The following is a 25,025-nucleotide window of genomic DNA, read 5'->3' as shown; positions in this document are numbered from 1 at the left end:
TGTTTTATAGATGCCGCCTTTGTGAAGCAGCACCAGATCCCTGTGCAGACAAAAGGGATTCCGTCGCTGGTGGAGGCTATTGACGGGCGCCTCCTCCGTTCTGGCCCCGTCACCCAGGAGACCTGTCCCATCACCTTCCACGTCCAGCAGCACCAAGAACAGCTGCGGTTTGATGTCGCCCGCATGCCTCGCTTCCCGCTGATTCTAGGCCTTTCCTGGCTGAAGCTGCACAACCCCATCGTGGACTGGGCCCAGCAGGAACTACGCTTCCGAGACCCATGCCCCCATCTGACTCCTCCCACCACTCTAGCAGCTGGCATCCCGAGTGGTGGTCCTCAGCTCCCTCAGAAGTATGTGGACTTTGCTGATGTCTTTGAAGAGACAGGAGCTGATCAGCTTCCCCCTCACCGGCCCTACGACTGTGCCATTGATTTGGTACCTGGGGCACCACTCCCGGTGGGGCGTCTGTACCCAATGTCGGAGCCGGAGTTGGCAGCTCTGCGAGACTTCCTGGACAAGAACCTGAAACGCGGATTCATCCGACCCTCAACCTCTCCCCTATCTGCTCCAGTGCTCTTCGTGAAGAAGAAAAGTGGGGAGCTCCGGCTGTGCAATGACTACCGGGCCCTGAACAAGATCACCATCCGCGACCGGTACCCTCTACCACTGATCCCTGAACTCTTGGATCGCCTAAAGGGGGCCCAAATCTACACCAAGCTGGACCTCCGTGGAGCGTACAATTTGGTGCGCATACGGCCCGGAGACGAATGGAAGACCGCGTTTGGGACCCGATACGGGCAGTACGAGCACCTGGTAATGCCCTTCGGACTGACCAATGCCCCCGCTGTCTTCCAGAGGTTCATGAATGACATATTCCGGGACCTGCTCGACCGCTTCGCGATCATATACCTGGATGACATCCTAATTTACTCCCGCAATCCTGCCCAGCACGCCGAGCACGTCCGCCAGGTCCTGCAGCGCCTACGAGCCCATGGTCTCTACGCCAAGCTGGAGAAGTGCGACTTCGACCTGCGCTCCGTCGAGTTCCTTGGGCACATCGTGTCACCGCAGGGGATCCTCATGGACCCGAAAAAAGTAGAAGCGGTCCTGACCTGGCAGGCTCCTCAGAATCGCAAAGACCTGCAGCGGTTCCTCGGTTTTGCCAACTACTATCGGCAATTCATCCCGGCCTACGCATCCCTGACCACACCCCTGACTCAACTACTCCGCCCCAAAGAACCCTTCCACTGGTCCCCAGAGGCCGATAACGCCTTCTCCACCCTGAAGACTTGCTTTGCCACCGGGCCACTCCTGAGATACCCCGACCCCCAGCTTCCCTTTACGGTGGAAGCTGATGCCTCCAACGTGGCCCTGGGAGCAGTGCTGTCCCAGCGCGAGGAGCCGTCCCAGCCACTACAGCCCTGCGCCTATTACTCGCGGCAGCTCACTGCTGCAGAGAGGAACTATACCATCTGGGAGAGGGAGTTGCTCGCGATCAAGGCGGCGTTTGAGGTTTGGCGACATTACCTCGAAGGGGCTCACCACCCTGTTCAAGTGCTCACCGATCACCGGAACTTGGAACACCTCCAGACCACCCGCCGTCTCAACCAGCGCCAGATCCGGTGGTCCCTATTCTTCTCTCGCTTCGACTTCCGGATCTCCTACATCCCCCATACCCAGAACCGGAAAGCAGACGCGCTCTCCCGGAAACCGGAATACGCCCCTGCCTCAACTGAGACCGCGCCCGCTGCTCCAATCCTGCCGCCCTCAGTATTTGCAGCCACCTCCACTTCACCAGCACTCGTGGAGGACATTCGGGCTAGCCAGGGCAATGATCCCTGGGTCCAGCAACACCTCCAGGCTCTCCAAGATGACCCAACAGGGGAGTTCACGACTCGAGGCGGCCTCTTGCTACACCGCGAACGCCTCTATGTGCCGCCCGGGCCCTTGCGGGCAGAAGTGCTACGCCTGACCCACGACTCGTTACCCGCCGGGCACTTTGGACAGCATAAGACCACCCACTTGCTGACAAGGGAATTCTGGTGGCCACGAGTTCGCGCTGATGTTGCCCGCTATGTCAGCTCCTGTGACGTCTGCCGACGGGCCAAAGACATCCCAGCCAAACCCTCAGGGTTGCTGCAGCCCTTGCCCACATCTTCAGGACCCTGGGATACCATCTCGATGGACTTCATCACGGAACTTCCACGCTCCAAGGGTCAGACTTGTATCTGGGTGGTCGTCGACCTATTTACCAAGATGGCCCACTTTGTTCCGTGCCCGAAACTCCCCACAGCTCAGGAGACGGCCCAGCTTTACCTGCAACACATCTTTCGTCTGCATGGACTCCCAGCCCATCTGATCTCCGATCGGGGCCCTCAGTTCTCCTCTCGGTTCTGGCAAGCCCTCCATTCCAGCTTGGGTACTCGAGTGCACCTGTCCTCGGCCTACCACCCACAGACAGATGGCCAGACAGAGCGCACCAATGCCACGCTAGAGCAATATCTCCGCTGTTACACCTGTTACCAGCAGGATGACTGGACCACTCTATTGCCCCTAGCGGAGTTTGCATACAACAACGCGGTCCATTCATCCACCCAAATGACCCCGTTTGCTGCAACCTACGGGTACCACCCTCGGTTCTTCCCAGCGATCCTACCACCCACGAATGTCCCCGCCGTCGATGCCTACCTGCAAGAACTCCGTGCCAGCCAAGACTTGCTCCGAGAGCAGCTACAGCAAGCCAAGGAGGCATATAAACGGGCTGCGGACCGAAAGAGGCAAGAAGGCCCTCCAGTGCAGCCGGGGGATCAGGTGTGGCTCTCAACTCGCTACCTGCGCCGGCCTGGTCGGTCTCACAAGCTGGATGCACGGTTCATTGGACCCTACCCCGTCGTTGAACAAATAAACCCCGTCGCCTTCAGGCTCCAGTTGCCACCCCACCTCCGCATTCACCCCGTGTTTCATCGCTCCCTCCTTGTTCCGGCTGCACCCCCTGACCCAGCTTGGACTCCTTCCCCACCGCCGCCACCACCAGTGTTGGTGGATGACGAGGAAGAATATGAGGTGCGCCAGATCCTGGACTCCCGGTACCATCGTGGAGGCCTCCAGTACCTGGTGGACTGGGAGGGATACGGCCCAGAAGACCGGTCTTGGGAGCCCGAGGACAATCTTCATGCCCCGGACTTGGTGCACCAGTTCCACAACGACCACCCCGACCTTCCAGGTCCCTCGACGGAGGGGGGCCCTGGGGGGGGGGGTAGTGTCATGGGTGCTGGGGACCCTTCAGAGGAAGTTGAGTCTGATGAGGAAACTGTGCCCCTGCCACCTGCACCAGTGCCCCTGCCTCCTGCTGGAGAAGATCCCAGCCCCCCTGCCTCACCCTCTCGGGTGGCTCGTGTGCGTGACCGCCTCCGGCAGGACCTCAGGGATCGGAGGAGGGCGGCACGCTCACAAGCAAGACGCTCCCTGAGCCCTGAGTTCTGAGAGGATTCTGGCCCTTCTAAGAGCAAGGATGCTTGAGTGGTAACAGGATCCTGGCTGCCTCCCTGAGCCAGCAATTAGCCCAAATGGGCAACAGCCAGCAGAGGGCTATATAGCTGTGGGCTTTGGGAGGAAGCTTTGTGGAAGCAACTAGTCATCTCCCTGACATTCTAGCATCCACTCCGGCTTGACTTTGGTTCCTGACTCCCTGACTTTGGCTTTGGACTTCTGGACTCCCTGACCTCGGCTTCTGGACCTCAGACCTGCGATACTTCTACAGTGATTCGGATTTGGCGCCTCGGACCCTCCTGCTTACTGGCTACAGACCTCGGACTGCCTCTGGACTTTGCCTGACCCGGCCCCAGCCGTGACAGATACAGGATTTGGGTTGTAGAACCAACCAGAAGTCTCAAAAACAATGTATGTTAATGTGACACATTAAACAATGCAAAATTACACAACAGACTATACAGCAAACTATACAGTGTTGTCCAGACCACTGTAAAAAGAGCAAGACTCCACCAGCACCTTAAAGACCAACAAAGCTTGTGGCAGGTGATGAGCTTTCATGAGTCACAGCTCTCTTCTTCAGATACCCTGGACTCCTGCTCTTCTCCACTGCTACAGACAGACTAACAAGGCTACCTGTCTTAATCTGTCTTCATGGAAGGTACAGACCATAGTCTCCAATAATTTATCCAAGTAACTTTGTGAAGCCTTTTGTACAGTGCTACCCTACTGCCTGCATGGGACATAATGGGAATCAAGTCAACATTACGTGGCTACACTAAAGCTACACAAGGAAATCTACTCCACCACTGACATAAACATATAAATAATGAATCCTTCCAGAGCTTTTTTAAAAGAAAAAGCCCAGCAGGAACTCATTTGCATATTAGGCCACACCCCTGGTGCCACCATTATTTCTCATAGGGCTTTTTTGTAGAAAAGGCCTAGCAAGAACTCATTGGCATATTAGGCCACACACCCCTGATGCCACCATTCTGTCACATAGGGCTTTTTTTGTAGAAAAAGCCTAGCAGAAGCTTTAGGCCAGGGTGTGGCCTAATACTCTCATTGGCATATTAGGCCACACCCCCTGGTGCCAAGCCAGCTCAAATTGCGTTCCTGTGTTTCTGCTTTAAAAAAGCCCTGAATCCTTCCCTTAAAGCACTGACATGCATCACAAAAACTGCTGAGTCTGCTAAAAACATCTCCCTGGACTCAACAGTAAGCCTTTTCTTTTTCCTTCACAACACTCTCCAGGGCTTCTGACTCAAAATTTTGCCAACGATAGCCAGAAGAACGATTTCATTTCTTACATCTCAGTGAATATTTCAAAGACCAGCCTTTCCTCCTTCCTCCCCTTCCCTCTTCTTTCGCTTGCCATCCCTTTCTTCCTCTTCAGAAGCCTGTCCTTATCCCAGAGAGGGGTGTTTTGTGCGCGCGCTTGAAAATCGTCTACAATTAATTGTGCCTCTCAATTCCCACTCATTTATATCAATAATTCCTTCTGACAGGGCTTAAGAGTTCTCCCGCAATGCCTGACAAAGACAACACTGAGTTTGGAAAGTTAATGGCGCTCACCAAGGCAGGAGGCAAATGAGCAATAACAGATTCATTTACAGGTCATTAAACAGGAAATAAGCAAGCAGAAGGTTTGCCATGTCGAAAGGGGCCTCTTTGAAAAGTTCTTAGCCATTGCTTAGGAAGTGGCTTTATGCTTCCATTAAGACCCAACGGCAACCTCTCTGAGGACAAAGCCATTCAGCTGACAGTGGTCCAGATAGTCTCTTTCTCTACCAAGGATAAATTAGAAACAAAATAGGTACTTTGCAGATGTACAGACCACGCAGGCCTGTCAGCTGTGAAGCTCGGTGATAATTCTGATGGATGTATTAATGGGTTATATCCCTTTTAATTTGGTTTATGTTATATTTAGGGTTTTAAATTGTATCCTGCTTTATATTCAATAAAAATCTTGTTCTTTGGGGGGGGGGTGAACTATGTCCATAAGGCTTAAGAACTTTGGTACCCCAGGTTGGCTTTATAACAAAACATAGCTCTTGGGTCTGGTAGGCATGTACGTTGTTGTTCAGTCGCACAGTTGAGTCTGATCCTTTGCGACCCCATGGATAAAGTCATGCCAGGCCCTCCTGTCTTCCACCATCCTCCGAAACCTGCTCAAATTCGTGTTAGTTACCTCAGTAACACTGTCCAGCCATCTCATCTTTTGCCGTCCCCTTCTTCTATTGCCTTCTGTCTTTCCCAGCATCAGGGGCTTTTCCAGGGAGTGCTCCCTTCTCATTTGGTGGCCAAAGTATTTGAGCTTCAGCTTCAGCATCTGCCCTTCCAGGGTTGATTTCTCTTAGGACTGACTGATTTGATCTTCTCGCAGTCCAAGGAACTCTCAAGATTCTTCTCCAGCACCACATCTCAAAAGCATCTATTCTTCTGTGCTCGGCCTTCCTCAGTATGTACGTAAGGGCTGTACATAAGGGATGCACGTAAGGGCTGTCAAATCACAAGGTAACAATGAGTCCTGCCATCTCATGGTGATCCCTGCAAGGGGATTTCAAGACAAGTGAGAAGCAGAAATGGTTGGCCATTGACTTCCTCTGCAAAGCATTCCTTAGTGGTCTTCCATGGAAGTATTGGCCCTGTTCAGCTTCTGAGATCTGAGAAGATAAGCCTATGTCGGGGGTGGCCAAACTGGCTCGGGAGCCACATGTGGCTCTTTCACATATATTCACAAAATAGGTACTTCGCAGATGTACAGACCATGCAGTCCCATCAACTATGCCCATGAGACTTAAGAACTTTGGTAGGCCTTATAACAAAACATGGCTCTTGGGTCTGGTAGCATGTTCTGGTAGGTATGTACATGTGTCAAATCACATGGTAACAATAAGTCCTGCCAGTTTATGGTGATCCCAGCAAGGGGCTTTCAAGACAAGTGAGAAGCAGTGGGATTGGCCGTTGCCTTCCTTTGCAAAGTCTTCCTTTGTGGTCTTCCATGGAAGTACTGGCCCTGCTTAGGTTCTGAGATCCGAGAAGATCACCTTCTGCTGCGCTGCCTTCCCTCCCCTTGTGTCTGGCAACCTCTAATAAACGTGGTTGTGTATTTAGCTGCCAATAAATGCAATCTGACTCAAAAGGAAAAGAAGGTTCAACACGGTTATCACAATTCCCCCCCACCCTCCACTTGACTGCCATTTGAAAATGCTGGAAGAAAGACAAACAAGTTGCCACACAGTCCACGAAATCTTCCAAAGCAATCCTAAATAAAGTCACACCTTTCTAAGCCCATTGACTTCATGGGTAAAACTGTGCTTGAGAATACACCTTTAGTCATTGAATAACAGATCTAAGAAGGGAATGGTCAGAAGGGCTTGCTAGACATATCTAAGCAGGACTGCAGGTTCCTTGAAGGAATTGCCCAAGATGATGAATATATTCAAGGGCTGGAATTCTAGCAGGAGCTCCTTTGCATATTAGGCCACACACCCCTGATGTAGCCAATCCTCCAAGAGCTTAAAAGGTTCTTTTTTGTAAGCTCTTGGAGAATTGGCTACGTCAGGGGTATGTGGCCTAATATGCAAAGAAGTTTCTGCTAGAATTTCACCCCTTATATTTATTCTGAGTGTAGAAATAAGTGGGGGGGGGAGTTTTCTACAAAACTGAGATACCAGACCTCCAAAACATTCTGGTGTCAATTTTGTCCCCTTACCTGCTCAAAAAACTTTACCAAAGCCAACGGTAGTATCATAGTCTCAGTCTTCTGCTCATAATTTATTCCATTATCTGCCAACCATGACTTTCTGTCATTAAAACAAAACAGAGTTTTATTCAAGATATGAGCTTTTGGACACGCACACACTTTTCCAGATACAATGAAATGAAAATTACCAGTCCCTACATCTAGGTAGAGGGTTAGCAGACACGAAAGCTTAAACCTTGAATAAAACTCTGTTGGTCCAAAAGGTGCCACTGAACTCAAACTTTGTTCCGCTGCACCAGACCAATGTGGCTACCCACTTGGATCTTTCTGTCATTAAGACAGACCAATTTCTTTCCAGAAAGACACTGAGAGTGCAATCCTAAACCAGTCTATTTAGGACCCTACTGGCTGAGAACAGACGGGCATTCTGGAGCGGTTTGGAGCCTCCACATGCTCACCCGCATACCGCCCACATTCCATCCGTGAGGCAGCTGGGCGCCTCCTCACGGGAAGGCAACCCAGAAGCCGGATTCCTTTATTTTCTCTCAGGGGACAGGCGCTGATGCACATGACTGCTCCAGCACTCTGAATGGTTTCTTTTTTAAAAAAAACAGGAACAGCTTGGGGCGGCTTGGCAGTTACACACTGCCAAGTCGCCTCACTTGCACCCTTCCCCGTCCAGACAGCGGGGAGGCGACTGACGGCTGGCTCAAAGATTTGCTACCACTTTGGAAGTGGTAGCTTTTTGAGCTGGTTTCAGGCACCTGGAGGACAGGGTGAGGATGGGAGGAGGACAGCCAGCAGATGTTGCCATCTGAACAGATTTTTGGGGCTGACTTCAGAGGCGTCTCTAAGTCGACGCAAAGTGCCAGTCTGTAATCAGCCTATTATGTCCCTATTTATTAAGTTACTCCCAGGGGTATCATCAGGATGGCAATGTAAGTGGACAAAAATCAGATTATGGTGACATTCAGAAATCCTAAGCATGTCATGTCCATCTCCTAAAATCACATTCTGTGGCTGACTTTAAAATTCTCCAATCAGGGCTTTTTTCGTAGCAGGAACACCTCTGCATATTGGGCGACACACTCATGATGTAGCCAGTCCTCCTGAAGCTTACAGTAGGCCCTGTACTAAAAGATCTGTAAGCTCTTGGAGGATTGGCTACATTGGGGTGGGAGGGTGGCCTAATATGCAAAGGAGTTCCTGCTACAAAAAAGCCCTGAATCCAATTATGTTGTGTTGCTTAATCTTTTACCATGCCTTTGTTGTTGTTGTTTTAATAAAGGGAGAAAGAGTCAGCATAGTTGCAATGATTGAAGTATTAGATTCGGATCTAGAACAAGGGTGTCAAACACGCATCCCAGGGGACGAATCAGGCTCCTATCAGGACTCAGAGCAACTGGTTCTTGTCTGCTTCCTTCTCCCTCTCTCTTGCTTCCTTTGACATCTCAGCTTGCTTTGCCAGGCTTGCTCAATCGCACAGGAGCTACAGAGCAAAACCTTTATTTTCTCTATTGGTTGAAGCTCCTCCCCCTCTTGGTCCTTTGGGGAAGGAAGGCAAGAGCCAGAGCTTCCTTTGCCTGGATCCCATGGGAGAAATACAAAGACCTTTAAGCCCAACAAGTGCTAATGTTTTAAGTAGGGTTGCCAATCCCCAGGCGGTGGCAGGGGATCCCCCGGATTGGAGCCCCCCCCCCCGCTCCAGGTCATCAGAAAGTGGGGGGAGGGGAGGGGGATGTCTGCTGGGCACTCTATTGTTCCCTATGGAGATGTATTCCCATAGGAAATAATGGAGAATGGGTCTGCGGGTATCTGGGGCTCTGGGGGGGGGCTGTCTTTTGAGGTAGAGGCCCCAAATTCACAGCGTAGCATCTGGTGCCTCTCCCCAAAATACCCTCCAAGTTTCAAAAAGATTGGTCCAGGGGGTTCAATTCTATGTGCCCCAAAAGAAGGTGCCCCTATCCTTCATTATTTCCTATGGAAAGAAGACATTTCAAAGGTGTGCGGTCCTTTTAAATGTGATGGGCAGAACTCCTTTCAGTTATGCTTGTCACACCCTTACTCCTGGCTCCACCCCCAGCGTCTCCTGGCTCCACCCCAACGTCTCCTGGCTCCACCCCAATGTTTCTTGGCTCCACCCCCAACGTCTCCTGGCTCCACCACCAAAGTCCCCAGCTATTTCTTGACTTGGACTTGGCAACCCTAGTTTTAAGCATGCTTTATTTTAAGGGGTTTTTTTTTAAAAAAAAATCTTTAATTGTGTTTGTATGTGTCCTTTAAAATAGGGGTGGGGAACCTTTTTTCTGCCAAGGGTCATATGGATATTTATAACATCATTCGTGGGCTATAAAAAAATTATCAACTTAAAAAACAGTGCTCCACTGAGGGAGAATGATTCAGGCCAGCAAAATTAATGCAAATAATTGTTTTTCTATTTGAAGTCATGTGGGGATAGCCTAATCTGACACACACACCCAGCCCGCCACCCTCGGCAAATGCATAGGTCCAGGGCTTTTTTGTAGAAAAAGCTCAGCAGGAACTCCGTCGCATATTAGACCACATCCCCTAATATTAGCATATTAGGTCACACCATCTGGGATAATCAAGTGCAAACTGAACTGTGACAGTAACTTTTCCAGGCCCTGCAGCAATTCAGGCCAGCCAGCCAGGCCCCAGGGAGGCTGCTGCACAGTACATCTGGGCCCTGTGATCCCTGCCTGACCTTGGGGAGGTTGCTGCACAGTCCTCGCTGGCCAACCAGGCCCCAGGGAGGCTGCCATATGGCTCGGTTCAGTCCAGCAATCCCCAAGGGCCACACCAAGTGACCTTGAGGGTCGTATACGGCCCTTGGGACAAAGGTTCCCCACCCCAGCTTTAAAAAGTTTATATCTCTGCTACCTAATCTTAAATAGGTACACGGCCTGGCCTGACATGGCCCGACCCGACAAGGTCTCATTTATGTCAGATCCGGCCCTCATAACAAATGAGCTTGACACCCCTGATCTAGAAGACTCTGCTTCAAATCCCCCCTCTGACATGGAACCTTACTTGGAGACCTTGGGCCAGTCACTCTCTCTTGGCCTAACCCAACCCCCTTACAGGATTGTTGCTGGCAGGGGTGAAATTCTAGTAGGAGCTCCTTTGCATATTAGGCCATACATCCCTGATGTAGCCAATCCTCCAAGAGCTTACAAAAAAGAGCCTTGTAAGCTCTTGGAGGATTGGCTACTATGAACATGAACATATGAAGCTGCCTTATACTGAATCAGACCCTTTGTCCATCCAAGTCAGTATTGTCTTCTCAGACTGGCAGCGGCTCTCCAGGGTCTCAAACTGAGGTTTTTCACACCTATTTGCCTGGACCCTTTTTTGGAGATGCCAGGGATTGAACCTGGGACCTTCTGCTTCCCAAGCAGATGCTCTACCACTGAGCCACTGTCCCTCCCCGAGGGTTGCCAAGTCCAATTCAAGAAATATCTGGAGACTTTGGGGGTGGAGCCAGGAGACTTTGGGGGTGGAGCCAGGAACAAGGGTGTGACAAGCATAATTGAACTCCAAGGGAGTTCTGGCCATCACATTTAAAGGGACAGCACGCCTTTTTAAATGTCTTCCTTCCTTAGGAAATAATGAAGGATGGGGCACCTTCTTTTGGGGCTCATAGAATTGGACCCCCTGGTCCAATCATTTTGAAATTTGGGGGGTACTTTGGGGAGAGGCACTAGATACTATACTGAAAATTTGGTGCCTCTACCTCAAAAAACGGCTCCCCCAGAGCCCCCAAAACCTCCAGATTAATTCCCCTTTATACCCTATAAGAATCGATCTCCACATAGGGAATAATGAAGTGTTCAGCAGATGTTTCTTTCCCCCCCTCCCGTTTCTGGCAACTCTGAAGCAAGGGATTGGCCTCTCTACTCATGAGTTGCTGCCAACTTCTTCAAAGTAACTGACACACCATCCCAAGAGGAAGCCTTTCAGTCGGAGATTGAAGCCTCCAATGGCACATGTTCCTCTGGGGGCCAACTGACTGGGGGCGGGAAGGAGCCTGGGAAAGCGGAAGAATCCCCGCTGGGACCTGAGGATTGGCAAGCCTATTGGCTACATCGGGGTGTGAGGCCTAATATGCAAAGGAGCTCCTGCTAGAATTCTACCCCTGGTTGCTTGGATGATAAAATGAAAGAGGGAAGAATGATGCAGTGATTCTGGGTCGCTGACTGAATTCTCACTAGCAGTTGCTCTGCCCCGGGGTTTCTGCTTTCCCTGGCTCAAGTGGTCAATTCCCCACCATGTGGGTGCATTTTGATCCACAGTTTCCTCCAATTTCCCTTGCAGCTTCCTGTACAGGATATATACTACTTACACATCCATATGTTATTTTGTGAAACTACAATTACAAGCTGGATTGACCTAAAACACATAAAGTCAGCTGAATGACCTTGGGCCAGTCATAGTTCTCTAAGAACTTCTCAGCCCCAGTTACCCCACAGGGTGTCTGAGACAGCCAACAGGGTGTAGTGGTTAAATGCACCGACTCTAGTCTGGGAGAACCGGGTTTGATTCCCCACTTCTCCACTTGCACCTGCTGAGTAATCTTGGGTCAGACGTAAGTTCTCTCAGAGCTGTTCTCTCAAGAGCAGATTCTGTCAGAGCTCTCTCAGCCCCACTTACCTTGCAGGTTGTCTGTTGTGGGAAGGGAAAGGGAAATAAGATTTTAAGGCACTCTGAGACTTCCAGTGAAGGGTGGGGTACGAATCCAATCTCTTCTCTTCTTGTGGGGAAAGGATGGGAAGGGATTGTAAGCCATTCCAAGAGTCCTTCTGGTAGTGAAGGATGGGGTATAAAACTAACTCTCATCCTCCTCATGCCAGCAGATATCAATAATGTTTTTAAACAGAGCAACCACCTAAAAAGATGACCACAGATCCATTCACATTGTGATTAAAACCAATCCTTTATTATTATTTGGAAAGAAAAGAACTCACAAACTCACTTTGCCAGCACTTGTTCAATCATTTAATATTGGCCTGAAGAAAATAAATGTGCTTGGAAAGCTAAGGAATTGAGATAAATAGGAAAAGATATAGGGTGGAGATAGGAGCAGGGAACATACAAAGGGATCAATATTGTTGCTAATGATTTTATATTGTTTTGGATTGCCTTGACTGTGTATTGATTTTGGAAACAAAATAAAAAGTGGTGTTCTTTTTTATTTTAAAAAACTTCTTGGTACTCAGGGGAATAGATACCAGCTCACTTAAGCGGCCACTTCATACATAAGACACATTTTGAGCTCACAAAAGCATATTTCAACAACACATTCATTAGCCTTTAAGACACTGCCTCAGGAACAGTGGAAACAGGACACTGTTCCTACATGGCAATCGCTTGCAGTAGAACAGCATCCTCACTCATCGCGATCACTCATACATGTAGGGTTGGATCCAAAGCAAAATTTTCACTTCTGCTAGAGCTTTTTTGCACAAGTGGAAAGGCAAGGGGGGAAAAAAAAACCATGGCCAATTCCCCACTAGCCTTGTCCCGGTCTCACACTTCTTTGCCCCGTGATGCTTCTGCCCAATTTTGCACATGCTGCTGTGGGGTCACAACTTGCCCTGCCTCTTTCCCAAGTTCCCTTTGCAGCTGTACGGTTCTCTGAAAACTGGATTTTGAAGCCACGGACAGATTTTGGGAAAGAGATGGGGAAGCTGCAACTCTGTGGCAGCATGTGCAAAATCGGGCAAAAGCACAGCAGGGAAAAAGGAGAATGAGACCAGGAATTCGCTGCCATGGGAGGTGGTTGTGGCTGCAAACATAGGCAGTTTCAAGAGGGGATTGGACAAACATATGGAGCAAAGGTCCATCAGTGGCTATTAACCACAGTGTATTGTTGGAACTCTCTGTCTGGGGCAGTGATGCTGTGTATTCTTGGTGCTTGGGGGGAACAGATGGCTTCTAGTGTCCTGGCCCCACTGGTGGATCTCCTGATGGCACTTGGGTTTTTTGGCCATTGTGTGACACAGAGTGTTGGACTGGGTGGGTCATTGGCCTGATCCAACATTGCTTCTCTTATGTTCTTATGACAAGGCTAGTGGGGAATCAGTCCATGACTGTATCTCCATGTGGGTTTTCCACTGGTGGAAGATCATATGGAACCAAATCCATGGCACTGTAATCTATATGGAGGTGAGTGGTAGATATGTTACAGGGGTGTCAAACATGTGGCCTGGGGGCTGAATCAGGCTCCCGGAGGGCTCCTATTAGCCCCCCAAGCAACTAGCTGTCATTTGCTTCTTTCTCCCTCTTTCTTGCTTTCTTCTGCATCACAGCTTACTTTGCCAGGCTCTCTCAATCACACAGCAGAACTACTGAGCCAAGCCTCTCCTCCTTCTATTGGCTGAGGCTCCTCCCCCTCCTAGTCCCCTGGGGAAGAAAGGAAAGAGCCAGAGCCTCCTTTGCCCAGTTCCCTGGATCCCAAGGGATAGATAAAAAGAAAGCACCTTTAAGACCAGTGAGTGCTAATGTTTTAAGCCTGTTTTATTTTAAGCTTTTTAAAAAAATCTTTGTGTTTGTGTTCATTATAAAGTTTATATCTCTGCTACATGACATTACATTTTATGACACACATGTGTCAGTCCAACAAGGTCTCATTTATGTCCGATCCGGCCCTCATAACAAATGAGTTCGACACCTCTGTGTTACAGTATCTTACACTAAGTATGTTTTTGTTTCTGCTTCCACATTGCAGGATCAAAGCCATATTTTGTTGGCCATGCAAGCTCTCAGATGTCATAGCGGATGTTACCAGGACTCAGATTCAGCAAGAGCTCACAGGAGCACAGCTCCTGAATCTTTCTGAGGGTTCCCCCTCTTCCTCCACACCTACCTTGTCCATTGAATAGAAGGTGCAGCTGCATAACAATCCCTGGATTAGGAGAGCAGGCAGCCAGGCAGCCACCAGGGCTTTGCCACGCTCCCAGTAGCCCTCATTAACCCCTGAAGAAGCCCACACCACCCTTTCTCCACTTCTTATGTGATTTTGGGCGGCGGGTGACTTGCTGGCCTTTTGACTGGGGGGGGGAGGGAGGCCCAGGAGAGCCCCAGGTGAGCAAGGTCTGCTTGGGCTGGCTGGATCTCTAGCCAGCCCAAACAGGCCTCGCTCGCCCAGGGCTCTCCTTTCTTGTGTCAGATTGCTTTTGACTGGTGAGGGGGCAGCATATGCTAATTAGTTATGCTAATGAGCTCCACCACCTATTTTTCTACAAAATGACCCCTGGATGTTATAGTTCACAAATACACACACCTCACTGTACACAAGCTGGCATGTGAAGCCAAAATGCATAACAATCTGTAGAGAGATATTTCCCCAAACACAAATCAGTTCAGTGGACCAATGTTGTCGTTTTGAAGCGGTCTTCAAATGCTTGACATGCCTTTCAATGAATTAACATATGCAAATCCAAGCAGCAAACAGTTTATTTTATGCTAAAGGACACCGACCTATTTGTCTCAAATGGCTTAGTTGCTGCCTTGCGAGTCCAAAGAATGAATGGTTTCCCAAAAATCTCCTGAAGAACAGATGCCTTTAATATTCTTTTTGACACCCAGGTGTCAACTTCTGTTAACGCAATTTTCCATACTAAGCAGATTCTCCACTCTGTGATAAACCCTACAGTGTTTTAAAGGAACATCTGAGTAGTTAGCTGTTTCTAAAGTTAGCTGAATTAAATCCCTTCAGGTCTAAACGGCAAAATGCTCTCACTGGCATTCAAGTGGATTTTGATTCATGAAACACTATTGGCTTCCAAGCTGGTGGGATGAGATCTGAAGGAATTGTCTTGCTTCTCTGACCTAGGGCTCTTTTAGTCAGCAAATCTGAAACATTTCAGTATATTGACATCCCTTTGTGTCATAAATCCTTTCTACACTAAACTTTAACCATAGTTCAGCCCCATCCCCAAACTGACATTCTACACTATGCTCGAGTTTGCCCCTGTTTTTATCTTGTTTTCTTGTTTGTTTGTTTCTACATTTCACACTACAGTCAAGTCCCGGCCCCACCACTTTAATACCAATGCCAGGACCCCCCCAGCCCCACCACTTACCACCACTGCCCTACCTGGAATTTCACCTCCTTCCACAGCAGCCCTCCTTGCATCCTCCCCCACCCAGTATGCCCAGCTGGTCTTGCAAGGTGAGTACAAAGAAGGAGGAGGAGGAGAAGATGAAGATGATGATGATGATGATGAAGAAGATGATGATGATGACAGCAATGATGATGATGATATTGGATTTATACTCTGCCCTACACTCTGAATCTCAGAGTCTCAGAGCAGCTCACAATCTCCTTTACCTTCCTCCCCCACAACAAACATCTTGTGAGTTAGGTGGAGCTGAGAGAGCTCTCACAGAAGCTGCCCTTTCAAGGACAACCTCTGCCCGAGCTATGGTTGACCCAAGGTCATTCCAGCAGGTGGAAGTGGAGGAGTGGGGAATCAAACCCAGTTCTCTCAGATAAGAGTCCGCACACTTAACCACTACACCAAGCTGGAGGGGGAAGCATGAGAGGTCGGTGGGGCACATATCCTCCTCTTGGCTCAGTGCCCCTGCAACTTCCCAGGCAAATGGTCCCTGCACCCCAATCCAGGGCTGCTGCAGTGCACTGGGAAGATATAGGGAATATGTGCTGGCTCTTTTTTTACATATACACATATGTGCAGTCAGTTCACTGTAATCAGTTCATTTGTGTAGTCAGTTCGCAGTAATATGTGGACAGGCCTAGAGTGTAGTGCACTCACGTTAACTTGTGAACGGGGCTAATATAAAGCAGCTCAGGGCTAGAACCCTGGGGTCTTCTGAACACGGAGCCGGTTGTCTTCCCCTGAGCCATGCCTCTTCCCTCTTTTGCTGCCTGCACCTCTCACCAGGCACTTTCCCACCATGCAGAATGTTCAACTCCTGGCATTTTGATTTCAAAGGATTAGGTAACAGGTTACACGGAAATCTCCACTCTTCTGATCTGCACAACTATGTGCTTTTCCCTGAGTTGCACTGAATCCCTCCCTGGCACTATGTCTCAGTCCACCCTTATTTCTGTAACCCGGATTAGTCTCAAACTTATTTACTGGACTAATGACCTGGAAAATGTTCTGGTCCCACCCCCCACCCCCACAAAATATACTCATGCTCAGGGTTTTTTTTCTAGGGGAATATTGGACAAGCTGGCCATTTGTGATAGGGAAAATACTCTTTAGATAAGGCTTCTCTCTCTCTCCGATTTGGTGTTGTGGTTAAGAGCCAGGACTCTAATCTGGAGAACTGGGTTTGATTCCCCACTCCTCCACATGCAGCTGCTGGTGTGATCTTGGGTCAGTCAACGTTCTTGAAAGAGCTGTTCTCTCAGAGCTCCCTCAGCCCCTCTTACCTCACACAGGGTGTCTGTTGTGGGGAGAGGAAGGGAAGGCGATCGTAAGCTGCTCTCAGACTCTGAGCAAAGGGAGGAGTTTACATCCAATCTTCTCCTCCTCCTCCTCCTCCTCCTCTTCCTCCTCTTCATCATCTTCTTCTACAAAAAGAAAATAATCAGGACCAGAGTACAAGAGTAGAGCACGTACCTTGACTATTGACATGATCCACTGCTAGGCATAGGCTGCATTTCAACGGCGTTATCGATAACCCCGACTGCCATCTCTTTAATTGGTTCAACACCTTCCCCCTCCGAATGCCATGTAGCAGTCAGGACATTCTCAGTGTGTTCCTTAACACTGACACATTTTTAACGACTTAGCTGATGCAACATTTGCTGGGGGGGAAAGATCGCTTCCGGGGACAGGAGTCATTAACTAACACACTACCAATTTTGTACAGAAACTTGCAGTCTCTGTGCTCTTTTGCTGCTTGCCACAGTGTGCAACTCTCTGCATAGCCTTTAGTTTTGACAGCTGCTTCTACAGCTCAAGCCAGAACAGCTGAGTCGTGGTATTGGGAACTGTATTTCACCATTTGGCTAGCCTGCCACCAAATTTTGAAATTCTGAAAGTATTTGTACTTTGAGGAGTGAAGCAATGTGCAATAATAAAATGGTGAAATGTGTGGCATTGTGGGTGTGCTTCATTGTAAGGAATATTACTGTTAGACACTGACAGTTCTAGATATCCGATACACAGTGTAGAGTCTTGCTTGCCTTTTTTTGTTTTAAGGAATCCCTCGTTCATTTAAAGCAAAACATGCTGATGTGGGGTTTTAGATTTTTTTTGCTTTTGTTTTGCTGTAAGATGCTGGGTTGAATCCAACCTTGTATTCCAGTGGTGAGAAAGATACATTCAAAAATAGGATATGATGTGTGTACAAGAACCATGCACGACAGGGGTTGTAAATAATGAGGAGAATTGGGTGAGACTGAATGAAAAGGCTGGCTGAATCCAACTCTATATTTGAAATCGACAAGATTATTTGAAGTAGGGTTGCCAAGTCCAATTCAAGAAACATCTGGGGACTTCAATCCCCAATCAAGGTCCACTCCCAGCTTGGAAGCAGGGCTGGTCCAAGAGTTTCCTGTGTAAGGTTGCCAAGGTCGATTCAAGAAATATCTGACGACTTTGGGGATGAAGCCAGGAGACATTGGGGGTGGAGCCAGGAGCAAGGTTGTGACAAGCATAATTGAACTTCAAAGGGAGTTTTGGCCACATATTTGAAGGGAAGGCACATGGAGAGCCAGTTTGGTGTAGTGGTTAAGTGTACGAACTCTTATCTGGAAGAACCGGGTTTGATTCCCCACTCCTCCACCTGCACTTGCTGGAATGGCCTTGAGTTAGCCATAGCTATCTCAGGAATTGTCCTTGAAAGGGCAACTGCTGTGAGAGCCCTCTAAGCCCCACCAACCTCACAGGGTGTCTGTTGTGGGGGGAGAAGATACAGGAGATTGTAAGCCACTCTGAGTCTCTGATTCAGAGAGAAGGGCTCTCAGAGGTATAAATCTACAATTCTTCTTCTTCTTTTAAATGCCTTCCCTCCATTGTAGATAATGAAGGATAGGGGCACCTTCTTTTGGGGTTCATAGAATTGGACCCCCTGGTCCAATCTTTTTGAAACATGGAGGGTCTTTTGAGGAGAGGCATTAGATGCTATGCTGCAAATTTGGTGCATCTACCTCAAAAAACAGCCCCCACCAGAGCCCCAGATACCCGCAGATCAACTCTCCATTATACCCTAGGCGGCCAATGGTAGCATGGCCAATGGCTGGGGCTGATGCGAGTTGTAGGCAAAAAACATCTGGAGAGCTAGCATTGGCCACCCCTGCCCTATGGGATTCAGCCTCTATAGGGAATAATGGAGTGCCCAGCAGACATTTCCCTCCCTCCCCCCTTTTGGATGACCCTGAAGGAGGAGGAGGGATCCAAACCAGGGGATCCCTTGCCCCCACCTAGATATTGGCAACCCTAATTTAAAGTGAACAGCATGATGCATATGTTGAATATGTAATGAAGGTCACAGTGTGGTGGAACTGTTCTGCTCTGAGAAGTGTTCCCTCTAAGCTATGATTGGGAGAGCAGCCACTTGCCAACTGACTGCCTTGTCTTCCCCTTCCTCCCGGTGCTCCTTTTAAAACAGTGCGTCCAAGACAGTGGAGGTTTATGTAGCACAGAGGACCACTACCAGAATCAAAAGTTATAAAGGATTTCTTTAAAAGAAAATGTTCACAAATGCACTTTTAGCACAGCTCCAGTCTGAGCCACGGATTCAAAAGAAAAGGGCAGAATACAATTCTTCTATCTCTCCTTCTATAAATGCCCTATCAGGTGTTAAAAATAAGGCAAACTCCCGAGCTTAGAAATTTCCCAATGTTGTACCTTCAAGCCTGTTTCAGGTGTGCAGGCCAGCACATGGCAATGGCTGCCTCCCCCAAGCCTCAGGTAAGAGTTCTGTCTGCCTTGATGGAATCAGCATCAGCACAATAGAGAGCCTCTTCTTTGATCCCAGGAGTTTGATCCTTTTTTCCCCTCCCACTGCCTTGGTCATGTTGAGTCAAAGAAGCTTTTCCTGAAGTCTCCAGGAGGTTTTTCCTGAAGTCTCTCTAGCACTTAATACCTCCAACTTCTGTTCCCTGCTTGAAGGGAAGCTTAACCATCCCATGGTCTCTTGCTAGACCTTTTAGCATTTTTAAATGGGTGCGTGACGTGAGGCTGAGAAACAACTGAATTGACTTCTCCCCCTCCTGCCTGTTCTCTACCCAGAGAGAAAAACTTCTAAAAACTCATGGTGAAGGTTTTGCTCAGTTCAAATCTCCCCCCTCCCTCCCAAAAAAAATGTATTTCTTCACACACTGAAAAGAGATTAAGCATATATTCCCCCAGACATCTACTCATCAAAGACTTACAGTGCAATCCTAAACAGATTTATGTCCTTCTCAGTGTGAGAAGTGTCATCAAGTCAAAGCCAATTTATGGCGACTCCAACAAGGGACTTTCCAGACAAGTGAAAAGCAGACATGGGGTGTTTTGATCCAGTCTTGATCCAGAGTTATTGACTATTCAAATCACCTGCCACTGTTCCGATTTAATTAATTATTTCCTTTTACATTTGTGGATTTTCTCTGCTCATTTTGCGGAGCTAAACTTATGTATTGCAGCTCATGCACAGACTGCTGATGTCAGTTACAGGAACTGCGGATATATGGTTCTGAGACATCACATTTTTTCCTGAAGTCTGATTGCTACATTCTGCAGATCTTTCCAATGTTCACAGTTTCCTTATTACTCCATGATGTGGATTATTGTGAGCAAAAATTAAACTTCAGCTCTGATCAGGGCAACCAGAAGACCAGTGCTTAGTACAGGGATGTATACGATTGCTTAGAAATCACAACTATACAAATGGTAAATTGAGGTAAGTAACAAGATGAGGCAAGCAATGAGATGTAAAAATTTCAAGTGTTGTCAATTCTCATGCAAAATGGTGGCACCTTGTGGCTTTCAGAGGGACAGGGAGTGGGGTTTGAAAATACAGAAAAAAACTTCTACAGCCATTCATTTGATATACCTCTTGATAAATGTCTGGATCAAAACTAGTTTCAAGAAAAAATGAGGCAGCAACAGAGCTCCCATTTCGCCTAAACAAATGTAGATGTTTCGAGAAGCAACAATGCTAGACATTTGTGAACCCGTTCTGTAGTGTAAAAGGTGAGCTTCCAATGCAGAGATATAGAGCAAAAAACTGTCAATGTAAAAACACCCATTGGTTTGATAGTGCCTTCCTCTGCAAAGCCATCCTTGGTGGTCTCCCTTTCAAGTAGTGACCCTCTTTAGGTTCCACGTTATGACAAGATCAGGCTCTACCATGCTGCCTCCCCTCCCTGTGCCCTTCTAAAATCCATTGATCTAAAAAGATTTAGAAAGGTAGGAATCTGAGGCACATTTATCTGGGGATTAACCAATCCAGCAAAGTAACAATAGTGTCAATTTGCATATGTGGCTGAGTAGTGGAAGCACATTTCCATGGATACTTTTCAACACGGCACCAAGAGTGAACAAGATACTCCACAAATGAAAGGAGGATTCTGCCAGAAGTTGGTATCACAAAGCTCTTAAATTTCCATCTTTGTTGAGAACAGGCAGAGCCAAGATCAGCAAGCAGACAATGACTACAGATTAAACTGTAGGCTACAAATGTTAACTCATTTAAGGCACTAAGGTAATAGACCCTTCCATAAGAGCCAGGTTGCTTCCAATTCAAATAAACCAAGCATAGGTGGGGGGAGGGGTTGGAGCAGGAACACACAGGAATGCAGTTACAGCTGTCTTGGCATCAGGGGGTGTGGCCTAATATGCAAAAGAGCTCCTGTATGGAACAACTGTGGGGTGTGGCCTAATATGCAAATAAGTTTCTGTTGGACTTTTTCTACAAAAAAAAGCCCTGACCGTAGGGATATCAAACAACTTGAGTAAGGGAGGCGAAGCCAAAGAACCTACCTCTAAGATAGTCTCAGAGGGGAGCCATGTTTGTCTGCAGTAGAACAGCTAGATTCAAGTCCACTAGTACCTCAGAAACCAACAGGAAGAGAAGAAGATTTTGGATTTATATCCAGCCCTGTATTCTGAATTTCAGAGTCTCAGAGCAGTCTCAATCTCCTTTACATTCTCCCCTTCCCCACAACAGACACACTGTGAGGTAGGTGGGGCTGAGAGAGCTCTCACAGAAGCTGCCCTTTTGAGGACAGCTCTGCGAGAGCTATGACTAACCCATTCCAGCAGCTGCAAGTGGAGGAGTGGGGAATCAAACCCGGTTCTCCCAGATAAGAGTCCGCACACTTAACTGCTACATCAAACTGGCTCCCGTTTCAAGGTATAAGCTTTTCTCTTCAGAAGCAACCTCCTCTAATTATGATTCCCTTTTAGAAATGCTCTGGGTTGAAATAGAGGGCCCAAAAGGAAATTTAACTATGGGAGTTTGTTATCGCCCACCAAATCAAAAGAGAGAGGATGATTATAATATGATGGAAGGCTTAAAGATAGCGGCTAAACATAAAAACTGTTTCGTGATAGGTGATTTTAACTACCTGCAGATTGATTGGGTCAATATGTGTTCTGGTCGTGAGAAAGAGATTGAGTTTCTTGATGCTCTCAATGATTGTGCTATGGAGCAGATGGTCTCAGAACCTACCAAGGGTGGGGCGATCCTGGATTTGGTCCTAAGTAATGCCCAAGACTTGGTGAGAGATGTAAAAGTGATTGCGCCACTTGGGAGCAGTGACCATAATGTTATTGATTTCACCGTTTGTATAAATAGGGAGTTGCCCAAAAAGACCGCAACAACCACGTTTAACTTTAAAAGGGGTAAATTCTCTGAGAGGAGGAGGCATGTGAAGAGGAAACTGAAAGGAAAGGTAAATACGGTCAAAACCCTTGGGGAAGCTTGGAGACTATTTAAAACTATAATCCTAGAAGCTCAGATAAAATACATACCACAAGTTAGGAAAGGCACAAACAGGCATAAGAAAAGGCCTGCATGGTTAACAAACAAAGTAATGGAAGCTGTAAAAGGTAAGAAGGACTCCTTTAAGCGGTGAAAAACCAGTCCAAGTGAGATTAATAAAAAGGAACACAGGCTGTGGCAAATCAAATGCAAGGCTGTGATCAGGCAGTCAAAAAGGGACTATGAGGAGCATATTGCAAAAAAACATAAAGACCAACAATAAAAATTTCTTCAAATATATTACAAGCAGGAAACCAGCCAGGGAGGCAGTGGGGCCCTTGGATGACCATGGGGTAAAAGGATTACTGAAGGAGGATAGGGAAATGGCTGAGAAGCTGAATGCACTTTTTTCCTCTGTCTTCACTATGGAAGATGAGAACTTTTTGCCCGCCCCAGAACCACTAATTTTGGCCTGATCTAACATGGCTTCTCTTATGTTCTTATGATGATCCTACCTTAATATCATGCAGTAGTATTTCTCTTGGAGGGGTTCCAAGTTTAGAAGCAATAGCTGCTTGAAAGGGGAAGGGGAAGCTGAAGAAAAGAGGTTTGAGCTGTGGAAGTATAGAGGAAGAAGAGCAGAACACCTGGTTTTGCTTGTTTCAGCTCAGCTGTAGTTTAAACCGGGATGGACAAGCCCCCGTGCATGTGCCAGCAACAGCACATCAGACCATTTTGCTTGGTGCTTGCAGCACCACCCAAGCAGTGGAGGCATTGGCAGCACTGCTGAGTCAGCTGTGCAGGAGAAGGCCAGTGGCATGGCTTGTGCCCATCACTGCCTCCAAGACCTGAATGCAGCCAAATCCAATGCAAGCCCCTGTGATCCTGGCAGTACCACCAGAGCCTGGCTTGGTCCAAGCTTACCTGGCCAAATACAACCCTCATCTTCCTTCCTATCCTTCTATTTTGTCTGCACGCTGACATATTCACAAACAGACATTGCACAGTTTCAGCCCTTGGGGCCAAAAGGCTATCTACCTCTAGTCAGGGATGGAATTCTAGAAGGAGCTCATTTGCATATTAGGCCACATACTCTTGATGTAGCCAATCCTCCAGGAGCTTACAAAAAAGAGCCTTGTAAGCTCTTGGAGGATTGGCTACATCAAGGGTGTGTGGCCTAATATGCAAAGGAGCTCCTGATAGAATTCCGCCCCTGCTCCTAGTTCAAATGGCCCTCCACTTCATATGAATTTGAACTGAAGATGCTGAGTTTGAGAGGCTTTCCCATGTTGCTCCTGCTGCTTCCATAACTATAAACAAACAAAAAACCCTTCTGTTAATAGCCAGAGCTGAAATGGTAAGAACAACACAAATATGGCGTATGGGGGCCTTTCAATGTCAACACTCATCGTCATGAGTGTTTTCGGGGGGGGGGGGGGTGATTGGTGGTATCCTATTGTTGTTCATACCTAAAGAGCCTAATAGAGGTGTTGTCAACACAATGCCAGTCACCTGTTCTGTTTGTTGCTACCTCTTTTGGCTGAGTGCAATCCTGGCTCAGCTCAAGCCTCTATTTGGACCACAACTAAACTGTAAAGTGATGTGGTATCTTAACTTTCACTGGCACTGAAGATATTCACTTCTACAGCTATGAATCTGTAACACTCCAATGAGCCAGTGGTGCCTTTAATGCATGCCAAATCATCCAAGACTACTTTAATGCCTTATTACTGGAACTGTTACAAAAAAAAAAATTAAAACATTTCCTATTTTTTTTACACTGCTGAAAGTGCCAGTCAAATACCACATACTTCTTCAGTATACTTTTTGTACACTGTTATGAAATGTCCTATCTCTTTCCATTCCTGAATGAGGGCAACCTGGAGTTTAAATCTTCAGTGAGATATACAAGACATAAACTGATGTAATATTGAACCAACCACTAGGGAAGCAAAACACATGAAGGCAAATGTTGTTTGCCTTCAAATCTTGAGATTTTCTGTTGTATCTTTAAATATATACATGGTTGCTTATGGAAGACTGTATCTCAAATCTGGAAATTTTTGTTTGTTTGTTTGTTTGTCTCTGGAAAAAAAGAAAACCCCTTCTGAAGTTCTGGAGAACTTCAAAAGTTCTGCTCTCCCTGCTGTCATTTCTTTGCTGCTTGATAAAGTTCGTGGTAACTCTATATCCTCTAAAAGACCCATTGAAATATGAGATAAGAGTTCCCAAGTTTCAGAAGGCCTCTGATGCTCCTCTTTATTTCCAAATCTTATTTAAACAGGGTTTTTTTATTGCTCAAACTCTGGAGAAAATATATGAGAAATTAGATTTGGTTACTTAGTCGATTTAAACTCAGCAGGGCTTTTTTTGTAGCAGGAACTCCTTTGCATATTAGGTCACACACCCCGGATGTAGCCAATCCTCCTGGAGCTTAAAGTAGGCCCTGTACTAAGATCCCTGTAAGCTCCAGGAGGATTGGCTACATCAGGGGCATGTGGCCTAATATGCAAAGGAGTTCCTGCTACCAAAAAAGTCACTAAATTAAATCAACTGGAAGAAAGGTAGGAAATAATGAAAAATAGTGAATAATAGGTCTGTCTCATGATCATTTAAGAGCCCAAAGGCACAGAGTGTTAAAGCTGCAGTACTGCAGTCCTAAACTCTGCTCACGACCTAAGTTCAATCCCCGGTGGAAGCTGCGTTTTCAGGTAGCTGGCTTGAAGTTGACTCAGCGTCCCATCCTTCCGAGGTCAGTAAAATGAGTATCCAGCTTGCTGGGGGGGAAAGTGTACATGACTGGGGAAGGCAATGGCAAACCACCCCGTAAAAAGTCAGCTGTCATGGGTGCTGGGGACCCTGCAGAGGAAGTTGAGTCTGACGAGGAAACTGTGCCCCTGCCACCTGCACCAGT

The 25,025-nt window shown here is 47.5% G+C and overlaps 1 pseudogene; it reads left to right on the top strand.

Annotated features, from left to right (window-relative positions):
* The first annotated feature begins 23,485 nt into the window (after window positions 1-23,485).
* On the top strand, window positions 23,486-23,859 carry LOC132585364 (V-type proton ATPase subunit e 1-like; annotated as a pseudogene).
* Window positions 23,860-25,025: the final 1,166 nt, after the last annotated feature.

Source organism: Heteronotia binoei, chromosome 16 (genome assembly GCF_032191835.1).
Source record: "Heteronotia binoei isolate CCM8104 ecotype False Entrance Well chromosome 16, APGP_CSIRO_Hbin_v1, whole genome shotgun sequence".
Taxonomy (NCBI): domain Eukaryota; kingdom Metazoa; phylum Chordata; class Lepidosauria; order Squamata; family Gekkonidae; genus Heteronotia; species Heteronotia binoei.
Note: the sequence above shows the minus strand (reverse complement) of the source record. Positions and strands in the feature narration are given on the sequence as shown.